Source organism: Rhinatrema bivittatum, chromosome 2 (assembly GCF_901001135.1).
Source record: "Rhinatrema bivittatum chromosome 2, aRhiBiv1.1, whole genome shotgun sequence".
NCBI classification, from domain to species: Eukaryota; Metazoa; Chordata; class Amphibia; order Gymnophiona; family Rhinatrematidae; genus Rhinatrema; species Rhinatrema bivittatum.
Genome location: NC_042616.1, coordinates 134706634 through 134720830, shown reverse-complemented (window position 1 = coordinate 134720830; position 14197 = coordinate 134706634). Strand labels below are relative to the sequence as shown.

Genomic DNA, 14197 nt, shown 5'->3' with positions numbered 1-14197 from the left:
AGGAGCAAGTAGATATTGCTCCTGCCTTTTTCACTCAGGATGTGGGAAAAGGGTAAGTGGGACCCAAGGTAGGAGCTCCTTGGCCCCAGCACATGTAAACATTGGGCCCTGGGCAAGCCCCAGCTAGGCCCCGGGCAGGCAGGATTCTTTTTTTTTTGAGCCAGGAGTGGAGTCAGAGGGAGGTGTTTAGAAGTGGTACTGTTTGAAAGGAGGGATCAAATGCAGGAGGAGTTTGAGGCTTGGATCAGCTGGAGAGGGATTGGCTGTGGAGGGTGAGGGAGTATGTAAGACTGGAGCCAGGGAGGAATGGGGCTCAACTGAGAAGGATATGAGAGAAGGGTTGGAGGGGATGAGGAGAAACTGGAAGATGAGAGAGATGAGATGGGCAAAAGGGTGAGAGGGAAGAGATGACTGAGGATCAATTGAGGGTTGTGAAAATGGTTGGGAGGTTGAGAAAAGATCAACTGGGATGATATGAAAAGGCTGGTTGGGATGAGAGAGGGAATGAGCTGAGAAAGTGAGAGGAGCTGGGGGATATAAGAGATGCTCAGTTAGGAGGGCAGAGGCTGAGAGAGGAGGTCCTCTGGAGGGATTAGAGGTTGAGAGAAAAAATTGACTGGTGAGGGTGGAAAGTCAAAGTGAAGTGATTGTTGGAGGAGACCGCACCCCTGCTAATTTTGTTTTTTGCATCCTCTGGGGTCATGTGAATTTTCGAGTTTCTTAGCATCAGGTCAGATGAATCTAGAACAAGAGGGTTATGCATTTTTTACCAGCAGATGGAGATGAAGCAAACTGATATTACAGTATATACACTCCTATAATGACATCAGCCTGCCTGTATTCTCCATCTCCAGCAGATAGTGGACGCATATGTCTCTATTGGGAATTACTTTTATTTGGGGAAAAAAAGGAGACATAAGGAAAATAAATTCACCACACTCTCCTGCGGTTATACCAAATGTCCCTCCCCCAGTTGAGGATTCTTGAGGTGATTTCCATGGTCCCTCAGATGAGTGCCTTGGTCTGGTAGCTGGTTTTTAGCCAGCGTGGACTCAGCTGTTTAAGCAGCTGAAAGGCAGCAGGTACAGGAAGCTGAGCGTGGTGGTGACATCATATGTCCTCTCCCACTGCAGCTACAGTCCATTTCTGTATTCAGCCAGCTAGGGCTCAGTTCAGGTAAATTTTAAAGGAGAATAAATAAATAAACAAATACATTCAGAGACAGAGATGGAGAGTATTTTGGTGTAGGGCTTCCTCCTTCATCCGGTTTCCGTGCTCAGTGCTCTGTTCCAATGTTCAACCCGCTCTGAGAAGGTCGAGGGATGTGTGCAACCTGGTGGGTTGAGAAGCCTCTACAGGCCAGGTCTCGCTCTGAGGCTTTTTTGCTGTGCACCACATGGTAGGCCTTAACAGTGTTTCGCTCGCTTTCTGTAGGCTGCCCTCTATAGGTTGTCGGTTTGGTGTGTGCATCTACCTGTGCACCAAGGTTGTACGTCCAGTTTTTGCACGCTTGGTCAGCTCTCGTTTTGTGCATACAAATTAAGCTGTGCCTTTAATGGCCACACACTTACCTATGTGCACAAGTTGATTGTTGCTGTGTGCTTACATTTTTTGCAGCGCTTATCCTAGGGAAACCTAAGTTTTAGACGCCTAGGTGTGAGATGCCTAAGTGTTGGACGCCTAGGTTTTTGGACACCTAGGTTGGATGCCTAAATATTTTGGCTGCCTTAAAAAAAATAAATAAACAGCTGGACGCATGCCTTCGGTCGCTGCTCAGCACATTGCTGGCCTAATGGCGCCTATGCCTAAGAAACCTAAGTGCCTTTCTCTTTGTGCTACCTGTCGTATTCAGGCATCTCAGCCTGGAGTGCCTGCTAACTTGTGCTAGTGCTGTTTTGAGGCTCAGGGAGAATTATCTTCCTCTGATTTCACTAAACCTGGTTCATCGCCTGGGTAAAGACGTGTCAGGTGGGGCGCCTGATTTTGGAAATCCCCTAACTTGTTCTATCAGCAGGGGAAGGTAACTCAGTGAGTATGCCTCAGGTACCTCCTGGTTTTGGTATGGATACTTCTTCATTTTGATAGGTAGAATTTTTCCAGGAATTGCAATCCTTTCTTCAGGCGTAGTCCTCAACCCTGTCCAATGCTCCTAGGGCAGAGTTGCAGGTGGGAAACATTCCTGGACCTACTATTAAGCACCGTGATATACCTAGATCAGCAATGGGACTGCCCGATAGAGATCTGGATGGCACACATGATAAGGCTGATCCTGACTTTCTAGAGGATGGTGAAATTCCTTCAAGATTAGAACTATATAGGACTATACTACGGATCTTTCATAGCGATTAACTGCCAGCTCTGATTTCCCAGACTTTGAAAATGCTCAGGTTTCCTGGGGCAGATTCTGTGTCTGAGCCAAAGAAAATTCCTATTTTGGTTTCCTTGCATAAAGCCTCTTGTTTTCTCCCTGTGAAGGAGGCCATTCAAGAATTGATTGTTCTTGAATGGAGCGTACCAGAGACTAATTTCAAAGGGGGCCAGATTTTAGAAGGCCTGTATACTTTGGATCCAGTGGTAAGCAAGAGTTTAAGGTTTCCGAAGCTGTGCAGACTGTGTGCAGTTTCCAAACAAACCACTATTCCCATGGAAGGAGGAGTGGCCTTGAAAGATGTTCATAATAGAAGTATTGAGACTATCTTTAAGCAAGCATCTGAAACAGTGGCAATGACATTGCAGATCGCTTCTTGTTGTTCCCTAGTGGCTCGCTCTTGTTTACTTCTTTCCCAGGAGGTCGATATCTCTGGGGTAAATTCTAAGGGATGTGAATCGTTTTTGAACGATTAAAATTATCGTCAGATAATTTTAAAATCGTCCTAAATCGTCAGAGTGCACGATACAATACAAATGCCCCCGATTTATCGTCATAAATCATCATAAATCGTTAAATAGGGCACGGGAATTAATTGGGGGAGGGCGGGAAAACCGGCACACCAAAACAACCCCTAAACCCACCCCGACCCTTTAAAACCAATTCCTTACCCTCCCCCACCCTCCCAAACCCCCCCAAAATGTTAAATTACCTGGTGGTCCAGTGGGGGGGGGGGGGGGGGGTGTCCCGGCGCGATCTCCCGCTCTCGGGCCATCGGTGCCATTTTGGCTGCCACTAATTAAAATGGCGCCGATGGCCCGAAAAACCCACCCGACCCTTTAAATCGACCCCCCTTAGCCTCCCCCACCCTCCCGACCCCCCCAAAACCTTTTAACATGCCCTTACCATGTGACAGGGTATCCGTGCCATTGGCCGGCCCCTGTCACATGGTAGGAGCACTGGATGGCCGGCGCCATCTTTACTCATCAGCCCCTATTATATTATACTCATCATTATATAATTACTCATCAGCCCCTATTATATAATAGGGGCTGATGAGAAATGATGGTCGGCGCCATCTTTAAAGATGGCGCCGGCCATCCAGTGCTCCTACCATGTGACAGGGGTCGGCCAATGGCCCGGATACCCTGTCACATGGTAAGGGCAAAGGGGCATCGTCGCCATTTTTTTTTAGCGCAGCTGATGCCTGGGAACGGGAAATCGTCCCCCGAGGCCCCCCTGGACCACCAGGTAATGTTAAAAGATTTTGGGGGGGTTGGGAGGGTGGGAGAGGCTAAGGGGGGTCGATTTAAAGGGTCGGGTGGGTTTTTTTTTTTAGCGGCGCGGGCCTCCCTAAAAAAAAAAATTAGCGATGTGAATTGGAATCAGAAATGATTCCAATTCACATATCTTAACGATCAGATTTCCCCCCCCCCAGCCGAATCTGATCGTTAAGACGATCTGGCACACGATTCACATCTCTAGTAAATTCCAGTACAGTTATGGAGCCTGCAGCTGCCTTCTTGGCAGATGTGGGCTGATTTGGTCCACACTTTAGCCACAGGGGTGGCTTTGGTAATAGTGACCAGGATTCAGTTATGGCTGAGAAATTGGTCACCCGATGTGACCTCCAAGGCTAACCTCACAAAATTGCCCTTTAAATTCTCACTCATATTTGTGAGCGAGTTGGAGAAACTAGACAGTAAGTGGGGTGAATCACCGTTTCCTTGTTTGCCAGAGAATAAGAAGCAGACACAGCACTCCTTTAACATGAGAGGTTGTGCTAGAGCAGAGCTTTCCAAACTGTGTGTCGGGACATGTTAGTGTGTCGCCTGCAGTGTGCAGGTGTGTCGCGGTCAACTCTGATGCGAGTTTGGGCTTTTTTTTTTCTAGAGATTCACTTTTTTTTTTCGGTTTATGGGTTGCTTATTATTGGGTGATTTTTGCTGTCAATCGCGTTTTTTTGGGGGGCTTGGTGGGTGGAACGAGCCCAGCCATCCTTGCATTGGCTGCTGCTGCCGATGAGGCCTGGCCATGAGGAGTACTGACTGCAAGCAGCAGTGTCTGGTGATCATGGAAGGGAGTGAAGCACTTAACTGGCAACAATCAAAAAGACGAGGTACATGAGTGTGGGGGCCAGACATGTGCTGGGGGGAGAGAGATGAGTGAGTGGGGGGCAAACGTGCTGGGGGGACAGACATGTGCTTGAGGGGGAGAGATATGAGTGTGTGGGGGCCAGACATGTGCTGGGGGGAGGAGAGAGATGAGTGTGTGGGGGACAGACAATTTGTTTTATTATTGTTTCTCATAAATTATAACAATAACATGAATCTTGGAATATATATTTTTAATATAAGTTTAAGGTTTTCATGAGATAGGTTGTGTCGTGAAACATTTTATTTATGTATATATTTAAGGAAACATACATAAATTGTCGAAATATGTTTCGTTCGTTTAACCTTTAACCTCTGGTTTACTAGTAGACTGAATTACTGTGTCGTGAAATTATGTTTGTCTAAAAAGTGTGTCACCAACATGAAAAGTTTGGAAAGCTCTGTGCTAGAGGATCCAAGAATTTTCGACCCTATAGAGGAGTGACCTTTCAGAGGACTCGAGCCTTTGGTATGTCTCAGACCTTTCCTCCCAGACAACCCAGAAGGGGTGCAGGCTCGCGTAGTGGAACCTCCTCAGCCTCCCAATGAAAGTTTGCTGACCCATCCCTGAGAACAGTGAATAGGGGGACGCCTCTCTCTCTTTTGTCAGAGATGAGTCAAAATCACATTGGATCAATGGGTCCTGATGGTGATAAAAGAAGGATATGCAATGAAGTTTTGTAGTGTTCCTCGGGACGTGTTCATGGAGTCTCCCTGCCACTTTTTGAAGAAGAAGTAGGCAGTAAAGGATAAATTGTCAAGGCTCCTCAGTATGAGGGCTTTGGTTCCAGTGCCCACGTCTCAAGAAAATATGAGGTGATATTCCATTTATTTTGTTGTGTCCAAGAAGGAGGGCTCCTTTCGTCCCATCCTGGATCTCAAAGATGTCAAATGTTATCTGCAAGTGCAACATTTTCGCATGGAAACTTTGCACTCAGTTATAATGGCCATGCAGTCGGGGGAATCTCTGACCTCTCTGGATCTCTCCAAGGCATATCTTCACATTCCCATCTGACTAGAACATCAACATTTTCTGTGGTTCAGAGTTCTGGGATGCCATTATCAGTTTTGATCTCTGCCCTTTGGTCTGGCCACCGCTTCCAGGACCTTTTTCAAGGTAATGGTAGTAGTTGTGGCAGAATTGAGAAAGGATGGGATCCTGGTACACCCATATTTGGACGACTAGCTAATTCGAGCCAAGTCATTGGAAGAGAGCCTCCTGGTGACCTGCAAGATGATCTCCCTGTTGCAGGAGCTCAGCTTGGTGTTGAGTCTGGCCAAGAGCAGTCTTCAGCCTGCTCAATCGTTGGAATACCTCGGGGTTCAGTTCGATATGAAGCAGGGCAAAATTTTCCTGCCAGAAGTGTTGGATTCGTGGACCCTTGGGCCGATCGGAGCCTGAAGAGGAGCTGCTGTAGGTGTTTGTAGCAGCGACCCCGACCAGGAGGCGGAGGGGACAGACTAGTGGCTGGCCGAAGGTGGAACTCTGGGAGCCCTATGCGACCAAGAGCTCTGGCGAGGGCGGAGGTGGTGAAGGCGCTGGCACTGTGTCGAGGGAACCTTCGCCCTGGAAGCCGATCCTCCCCCGAGAGGAGCTCGTAGGAGTTCGGCCGCTGGGACTTAGGAGATTCACCCTGGAAGCCGGAGTCCCCCCAGGAGGAGCCCGTAGGGACCCGGCCGCTGGGACTTAGGAGGGCCCGCGGGGGCCTGGTCAGCTGTGGTCCAAGGTTGAGTGCCGAAGAGTCGTTGCTTGCCAGTCCAGAGTCAGGAACCAATGGATCGCCGTCAGCCAGTCTGAGGTCAGGAGCCAGAGAATCAACGTAAGCCGGTCCGGGGTCAGAAGCCAGGGGGGTCAACGTAAGCCGGTCCGGGGTCAGAAGCCAGAGGATACCAAATACCAGTCCGGGGTCAGGAGCCAAGAAGATCCGTAAGCCAATCCGAGTCAGGAGCCAAATAGGAGACAAGACAGCACGAACGCAGCAACTGAAGACAGGAGCAAGCCTGGGAACCTCGTTGCAAGGCACTGGAGGGTAGCAACTGCAGGGCTTAAGTAGCCCTGCAGCGTCTGACGTCACCGGAGGCTCCCTTTCGAATTTCCCGCGCTGGCCCCTTTAAATATAGCCAGAGACGCGCGCGCGCGTCTAGGGGGCGGGGCCAGACGCCGAAGAACGCCGGCTGCTCCGGCGAGGCGGACACGAGGCCGCAGGAGCCCTGCAGGCCCGGGAGAAGCTGCCCGATGTCGGGGCTGCGTCAGCGGGGGTCCCCGGAGGCCCGGGAAACACGGGCGAACGTCGGAGCCGCGGGCAGGTAGGGGGCGATCTCGGAGCCGACCCAGGATCGCAACAGTACCCCCCCTCCTACGCCCCCTTCCGAGGGGCCGGGACTTGTCCGGGTGCTGGGCATGAAATTGGCGAAGGAGGTCCTTATCCAGGATGTGGGAAGAGGGCTCCCACGAATTCTCCTCAGGACCATAGCCTTCCCAAGAGAGAAGGTACTCCCAGCGACGGCGACGGCACCGGACATCCAATACCTCCTTTACCGTGTAGGTGACCTCCTGATCGGAGGAAACCTCGGAGGGCTCCGGCGGGGAAGCCCGAAACCGGGAGAGCACTAGCGGCTTGAGGAGGGACACGTGGAAGACATCATGGATCCTGAGCGTGGAAGGTAGCCGCAACCGATAGGATACCGCCCCTACACGCTCGGCCACTGGAAAGGGTCCGATGTAACGAGGCGCGAGTCTCATGGAGGGGGTCTTCAATTGGATGTGCTTCGTACTTAGCCAGACCCTTGTCCTGGGTAGGAAGACCGGAGCGGGCCGTCGAAACCGATCTGCATTTGCCTTGAAGCGGGCTGCCGTACTACGGAGTTTCTCCTGCGTAGCAAGCCAGATGCGCTGGAGCTGGTCGGCCGTTAGCTGCGCCGCCGGGGAGGTGACCTGTACCGGCAATGGCAACGGTGGTCTGGGAACTCTCCCGTAAACTAGCTGGAAGGGAGGTTGTAGCGTAGCGGAGTGCTTATGGCGATTATACGAAAACTCAGCCCAGGGAATGAGAGAGACCCAGTTGTCTTGGAGCTCACCTACAAACGCTCTGAGGAAGGTCTTCAGAGAGCGGTTAGTCCGTTCCACCTGTCCGTTACCCTGGGGGTGAAAGGCCGTGGTAAAGTCCAATTGTATCCCAAATTTTTTGCATAAAGCCCTCCAGTATTTGGCTGTGAATTGGGGACCCCGATCAGAAGCAATATGCGAAGGTAGTCCGTGTAGGCGGAAAATATGCTGGACAAAGAGATCCGCCAGCTCAGGGGCTGTAGGTAGTTTGGGGAGCGGGATGAAATGAGCCATTTTCGAAAACCGGTCAACGGTGACCCAAATCACGGTCTTACCCTCGGAGGGAGGTAAATCCACCACGAAGTCGGTGGAGAGCTGGGACCATGGTTCTGTTGGAATAGGGAGCGGCTGGAGCAAGCCCCAGGGGCGGCCCGGAGGCGGTTTTTGTTGTGCACATGTGGGACAAGACTGAACATAGTGCCGAACATCCTCTTTAACTCTCGGCCACCAATAGAACTCAGTGAGCAACTCAAGGGTACGAGCAATCCCCGGATGACCAGCCGTCAGGGAGTCGTGAGCCCACGCCAGAACCTTTCTCCGAGAACGAGCCGGAACCACCGTCTTCCCTTCAGATCCCAGGTCCGTGGCTGCCAGTAGGACTTTAGCTGGATCTAGAATGTATTGAGGGGTCTCCAACACATCGTCCACCTCTGTGGTGCGGGAGAGGGCATCCGCCCGAACATTCTTGGCTGCGGGTCGGTATCTCAGAGAGAAGTCGAACCGACTAAAAAAGAGAGACCAGCGGGCCTGTCGGGGATTTATTTATTTTATTTATTTATTAACTTTTATTTACCGACATTCGTGCAGCACATCATGCCGGTTTACAATGAACTCAGGTGGAAAATACAGTGTAACGATAAAACAATATTTATAATAATGATAGTAAATAAATAACTGGCAATAACAATTAACAATGTGGGGATGGGGAAGAGAGGAGAACAAAGGCAGATAGAGAGATGAGAAGTAAAGGAATGAAAACTATAGGAATAGAGGGAAACTATGTACAGATGACGGAGTGCACAGGTCTCATTAACTTGAGTATAGGTATCAGTAACTTAAGTACAGGTTTCATTTACTTAAGGAGGGACTCATGAGGACTTGAAAGCCACCAGTATTACTTGGGCTATGGTGTTCATTCGGAGAAAGGTTATTTGAGGGAGATTGAAAGGTGTACGGGGGGGTAGGGGGTAGAAGGGGGGAAGGGGGCGGCTGGGAGACAAAGGATTGGAAGGTGACTAGGAGTGAAGAGGGGTAGGGGTGGGTCTGACGGAGGGGGGGAGCAGCCGGAGGATGGTCGAGACAGGGAGGGGCTGGAGGGAAGAATTTATGTTTGGTTTGTGTCAGGGTAGGCCTGTCAGAAGAGCCAAGTCTTGACTCCTTTCTTGAAATTGTGGAGTGATGTCTCTTGGCGTAGGAGGGTGGGGAGGGAGTTCCAGAGGGTGGGGCCAGCGATGGAGAACGCTCTCCCTCTGGTATGAGATGAATGTGCTGATTTGAGGGATGGTGTTTGGTTTGTGTCAGGGTAGGCCTGTCGGAAGAGCCAAGTCTTGACTCCTTTCTTGAAATTGTGGAGTGATGTCTCTTGGCGTAGGAGGGTGGGGAGGGAGTTCCAGAGGGTGGGGCCAGCGATGGAGAACGCTCTCCCTCTGGTATGAGATGAATGTGCTGATTTGAGGGATGGTGTGAGGAGAGTGCCTGCGCGTGGGACAAGTACTGCAAGTTCTTGTGGTCGGTGTACACTATGACCGGATGTTGGGCTCCCTCCAGCCACTGGCGCCACTCCTCAAAAGCTAGCTTTATGGCCAACAATTCTTTGTCACCAATCCCGTAATTCTTTTCTGCCGGTGAAAACTTGCGGGAGAAGTATGAACAAGGCCAGGTTTTGCCGGTCTGGGAGGTCTGGAGCAGCACCGCCCCCACCGCGACGTCAGAGGCATCCACCTCTACTATAAACTGACGCTGAGGATCTGGATGTCGGAGACAAGCGTCCTGTAAGAAAGCCTCCTTAAGATCCTGGAAGGCCTGGACAGCGGCGGGCGGCCAGTCTTGCGCGTCCGCACCCTTCCGTGTGAGAGCGGTCAAGGGAGCTACCAGGCCGGAGTAGTGCGGGATGAACTGTCGATAGAAATTCGCAAATCCTAAGAAACGTTGGAGTGCCTTCACTCCCGAGGGCTGCGGCCAGGTCTTAATGGCGCTCACCTTGTCGGGGTCCATCCGGAAGCCAGTAGACGAGACAATATACCCCAGGAAAGGCAATGATTCCTGTTCAAACTGGCATTTCTCTAGTTTGGCATACAAACGGTTCTCCCTTAGTTTCCGTAGAACTTGGCGCACGTGTTGCCGATGTGCCTCGAGGTCCTGAGAATAAATCAATACGTCGTCTAAATAAACGATGACGGAAGTATAGAGAAAGTCACGGAGCACCTCGTTCATAAGATTTTGGAAGACCGCTGGGGCGTTACAGAGGCCAAAGGGCATGACCAGATACTCATAATGGCCGTCCCTGGTGTTAAAAGCGGTCTTCCACTCATCCCCTGGGCGGATGCGTACGAGGTTATAAGCGCCTCGGAGATCCAATTTGGTGAACACACGAGCCCCTTGGAGGTGATCCAGAAGCTCCGGAATCAGAGGCAACGGGTACCGGTCTCGGCGAGTGATCTGGTTCAGGCCCCTATAATCAATACAGGGGCGAAGGGACCTGTCTTTTTTCCCTACGAAGAAGAACCCGGCCCCGGCCGGAGATTTGGAGGGTCGGATGAACCCCCGGTCCAAGTTTTCTTTTATATATGCAGACATGGCTTGGGTCTCAGGCAGAGACAGGGGATAGACTCTCCCACGGGGCGGTGTGGTTCCTGGCAACAAGTTGATTGCGCAATCAAAGGGTCGATGCTCTGGCAGTAATTCCGCCTTTTCCTTAGAGAAAACATCCTGGAAGGCACGGTACTGTGGTGGTACCGTCAATGGAGTTGTGAGGAGCGGAATTGTTTTGCAGTGGGGCGTGTGGGAAGGCAATGATGGTGGCACGCGGGACTCCAGGAAGTTATCTGAAGGGATCTCCAATCAATCACCGGTGAGTGCTCCCTAAGCCAGGGTAAACCCAGGATGACTGGGTGGATGGATCTTTCAAGAATAAGAAACGAGATCTCCTCCTGATGGAGGGCCCCGACCAGCATCTTCAGGGGAGCTGTGCGCGTGGAGATGGTGCCCGGAAGTGGATTCCCCTGAATGGACGAGACACGCATGGGCGGTTCTTGAGGCCCAACATCGAGCTGGAGCTGTTGTACTAGTTCCTGGAGGATGAAATTCCCCCCGGAACCCGAATCGAGTAAGGCTAGGGTATCGAACCCTTCTCCAGGAAGACAAAGTCGTACCGGAACGGTACATGGGGAGTTGGAAGAAATGTTGCCTAGAGTCAACTCCCCGCTGAGCTCTAGCTGGTTCGGGCGTTTCCCGGACGCTCGGCACAGCACGCTAGGAATGCCCCCTGGGCCCCCGCAATACATGCACAGTCCTTGGGAGCGTCGGCCGCCTCGCTCCTCAGCCGAGAGAGGACCCTGACCCAGTTGCATAGGCTCTTCTGGTGGCAGAGCAGCTGTCGTCGATGGATGGCACGAACCCGAGGGGGGCGTGGCTCGACGACCGGCCCTGCCCCTGGGCCGGTTCTCCGCTCCCGAAAGCGGCGTTGTGATGCGACTATCGACTCGTCCTGCACAGTTCCACGAGCTCCTGGAGGTCGTCCGGAAGATCCCGGGCAGCGAGTTCGTCCTGGAGGCCGTGGAGAGAGCCCCTCCAAGAAAATTCCATGTAGACTGTCCTCTCCCCAGGCTAACTCGAGGGCGGAGAGTCCTGGAATTCCATAGCATACTCCTCAAGAGGGCGATTGCCCTGCCTCAGCTGGAGCAGCTGAGAGGCTGCCGGTAGAGGCGCGGGACGGTTTCATCATAGATCCTCCGGAAGGCTTTAACGAAGTGCACTAGGTTATTCAGCCTGGAATCCTGGCGCTCTCAGAGAGAGGAGGCCCACGCCAAGGGCTTCCCGTCCAGGAGGGGAAATGATGTATGTTGTCTTGACCCGATCCGTGGGAAATTGCGCGGGGCAGAGGGTCGAAAGCGGATATAACACTGGTTAAGGAATCCCCGGCACGCCTTAGGATCTCCCGAGTACCGAGGCGGGGGAGGCATCTGCACCGGAGCGGAGGAAACCCGGAGGGGCATGATGACGAGGATGCTGCGGGGCTGGCTGTGGAGGCCCCCTCAACCCGATCAGCCAGGCGTTGGACTGTTGACATCAAGGTCTCGAGGCATATTTGTTGCTGTTGTAGCTTCTTCTGGGCCAAACCCGGAATAGCCTTGAGGCCGGCGAGGTCCGCTGGTCCATGGCCTTGCAATCTGTTGGATTCGTGGACCCTTGGGCCGATCGGAGCCTGAAGAGGAGCTGCTGTAGGTGTTTGTAGCAGCGACCCCGACCGGGAGGCGGAGGGGGACAGACCTAGTGGCTGGCCGGAAGGTGGAACTCTGGGAGCCCTATGCGACCAAGAGCTCTGGCAAGGGCGGATGTGGTGAAGGGCGCTGGCACTGTGTCGAGGGAACCTTCACCCTGGAAGCCGATCCTCCCCCGAGAGGAGCTCGTAGGAGTTCGGCCGCTGGGACTTAGGAGATTCACCCTGGGAAGCCGGAGTCCCCCCAGGAGGAGCCCGTAGGGACCCGGCCGCTGGGACTTAGGAGGGCCCGCGGGGGCCTGGTCAGCTGTGGTCTAAGGTTGAGTGCCGAAGGGTCGTTGCTTGCCAGTCCAGAGTCCAGGAACCAATGGATCGCCATCAGCCAGTCCGAGGTCAGGAGCCAGAGAATCAACGTAAGCCGGTCCCGGGGTCAGAAGCCAGGGGGGGTCAACGTAAGCCGGTCCGGGGTCAGAAGCCAGAGGATACCAAACCAGTCCGGGGTCAGGAGCCAAGAAGATCCGTAAGCCAATCCGAGTCAGGAGCCAAATAGGAGACAAGACAGCACGAACGCAGCAACTGAAGACAGGAGCAGCCTTGGGAACCTCGTTGCAAGGCACTGGAGGGTAGCAACTGCAGGGCTTAAGTAGCCCTGCAGCGTCTGACGTCACCGGAGGCTCCCTTTAGAATTTCCTGCGCTGGCCCCTTTAAATATAGCCAGAGACGCGCGCGCCGCGTCTAGGGGGCGGGGCCAGACGCCGAAGAACGCTGGCTGCTCCGGCGAGGCGGACACGAGGCCGCAGGAGCCCTGCAGGCCCGGAGAAGCTGCCCGATGTCGGGGCTGCTCAGCGGGGGTCCCCGGAGGCCCGGGAGAACACGGGCGAACGTCGGAGCCGCAGGCAGGTAGGGGGGCGATCCCGGAGCGACCCGGGGATCGCAACAAGAAGCTGTATTCAGAAGTTGATGGCACAGCTATGTCTGAACACTTTGTGCCCGATCGTATAATCCTACCTGCAAGTACTTGGTTTAATAGCAGTAATCCTGAAAAAGCGGGTACCATGGGCGAGGGCACATATGCATTCTCTTCAGCCTTCTCTTTTGTCTCAATGTAACCCGCAGTCTCAAGACTATTCGATTCAGCTCCACCTCCCGATGGAGGTCTCCTCCCAACTGTAGTGGTGGCTACAGGAAAGGAGTTTCCCTAGCACCACCAATCTGGCTAGTACTGAGAACAGATGCGAGCCTTCATGGTCATGGTGCTTACTGTCAGGAGCTGACAGCACAAGGGTGCTGGAAATCAGTAGAGTCTCTCTGGAACATTAATCAGTTGGAAGCCAGGGCAGTCCCGTTGGCATGCCTGCATTTTGGTTACAGGCTGCAGGGTTGATCGGACTTGTTAATGTAGGACAATGCAACAACTGTGGCTTACATAAATCAGCAGGGAGGAACCAAGATCCAACAAGTGTCGCCGGAAATAGATTAGCCTATGGAATAGGCCGAAGTGCATCTCCAGATGATCTCAGCCTCACACATAGCAGGAAAAGACAATGTAAGAGCAGACTTTCTCAGCATGAAAGGTCTGGATCCAGGAGAATGGGTGTTGTCAGACGAAGCGTTTCATCTAATTCTGGATCACTGGGGTCCCCTCTTTCTAGACCTGCTAGCGACTTCTCACAATGTGAAAGTTCCATGATTCTTCAGTCGCAGGAGAGATCTGAAGTCATTGGGGATCAATGCACTGGTGCAGGAGTGGCCAAAAGATAGTTACTGTATGCCTTTCCTCCATGGTCCATGTTGGGCAGATTGGTTCGAAGGATTGAGCGCCCAAAGAGGGATGGTGATCTTTTTCTCTCCAGTTGGCCCAGGAGACCATGGTGTGAGGATTTGCAGAGGCTCCTGGTGGACTCATCCCTTTGACTTATGGCATACTGGAACCTGTTGTGGCAGGGACCTGTTCTTCATGAAGATCCGATTCAATTTTGTCTTATGGTATGGCCCTTGAAAGGGCTCGCTTGCTGAAGCATGGTACTCTACGGCAGTAATTTCCACCTTGCCGAGAACTAGAAAGTTATCATCTGGATGTGCAAGCCCAGGAGAACACAACCTTTTCACGTGCAGTTTTGATTGGACCGCGG

General features: G+C 52.6%; 1 protein-coding gene across 1 annotated transcript in view; it reads left to right on the top strand.

Moving 5' to 3' along the window:
* Nucleotides 1-14197, top strand: part of LOC115084158 (highly reducing polyketide synthase PKS6-like) — a 198672-nt gene that overhangs the window by 108133 nt on the left and 76342 nt on the right. The window lies entirely within an intron of this gene.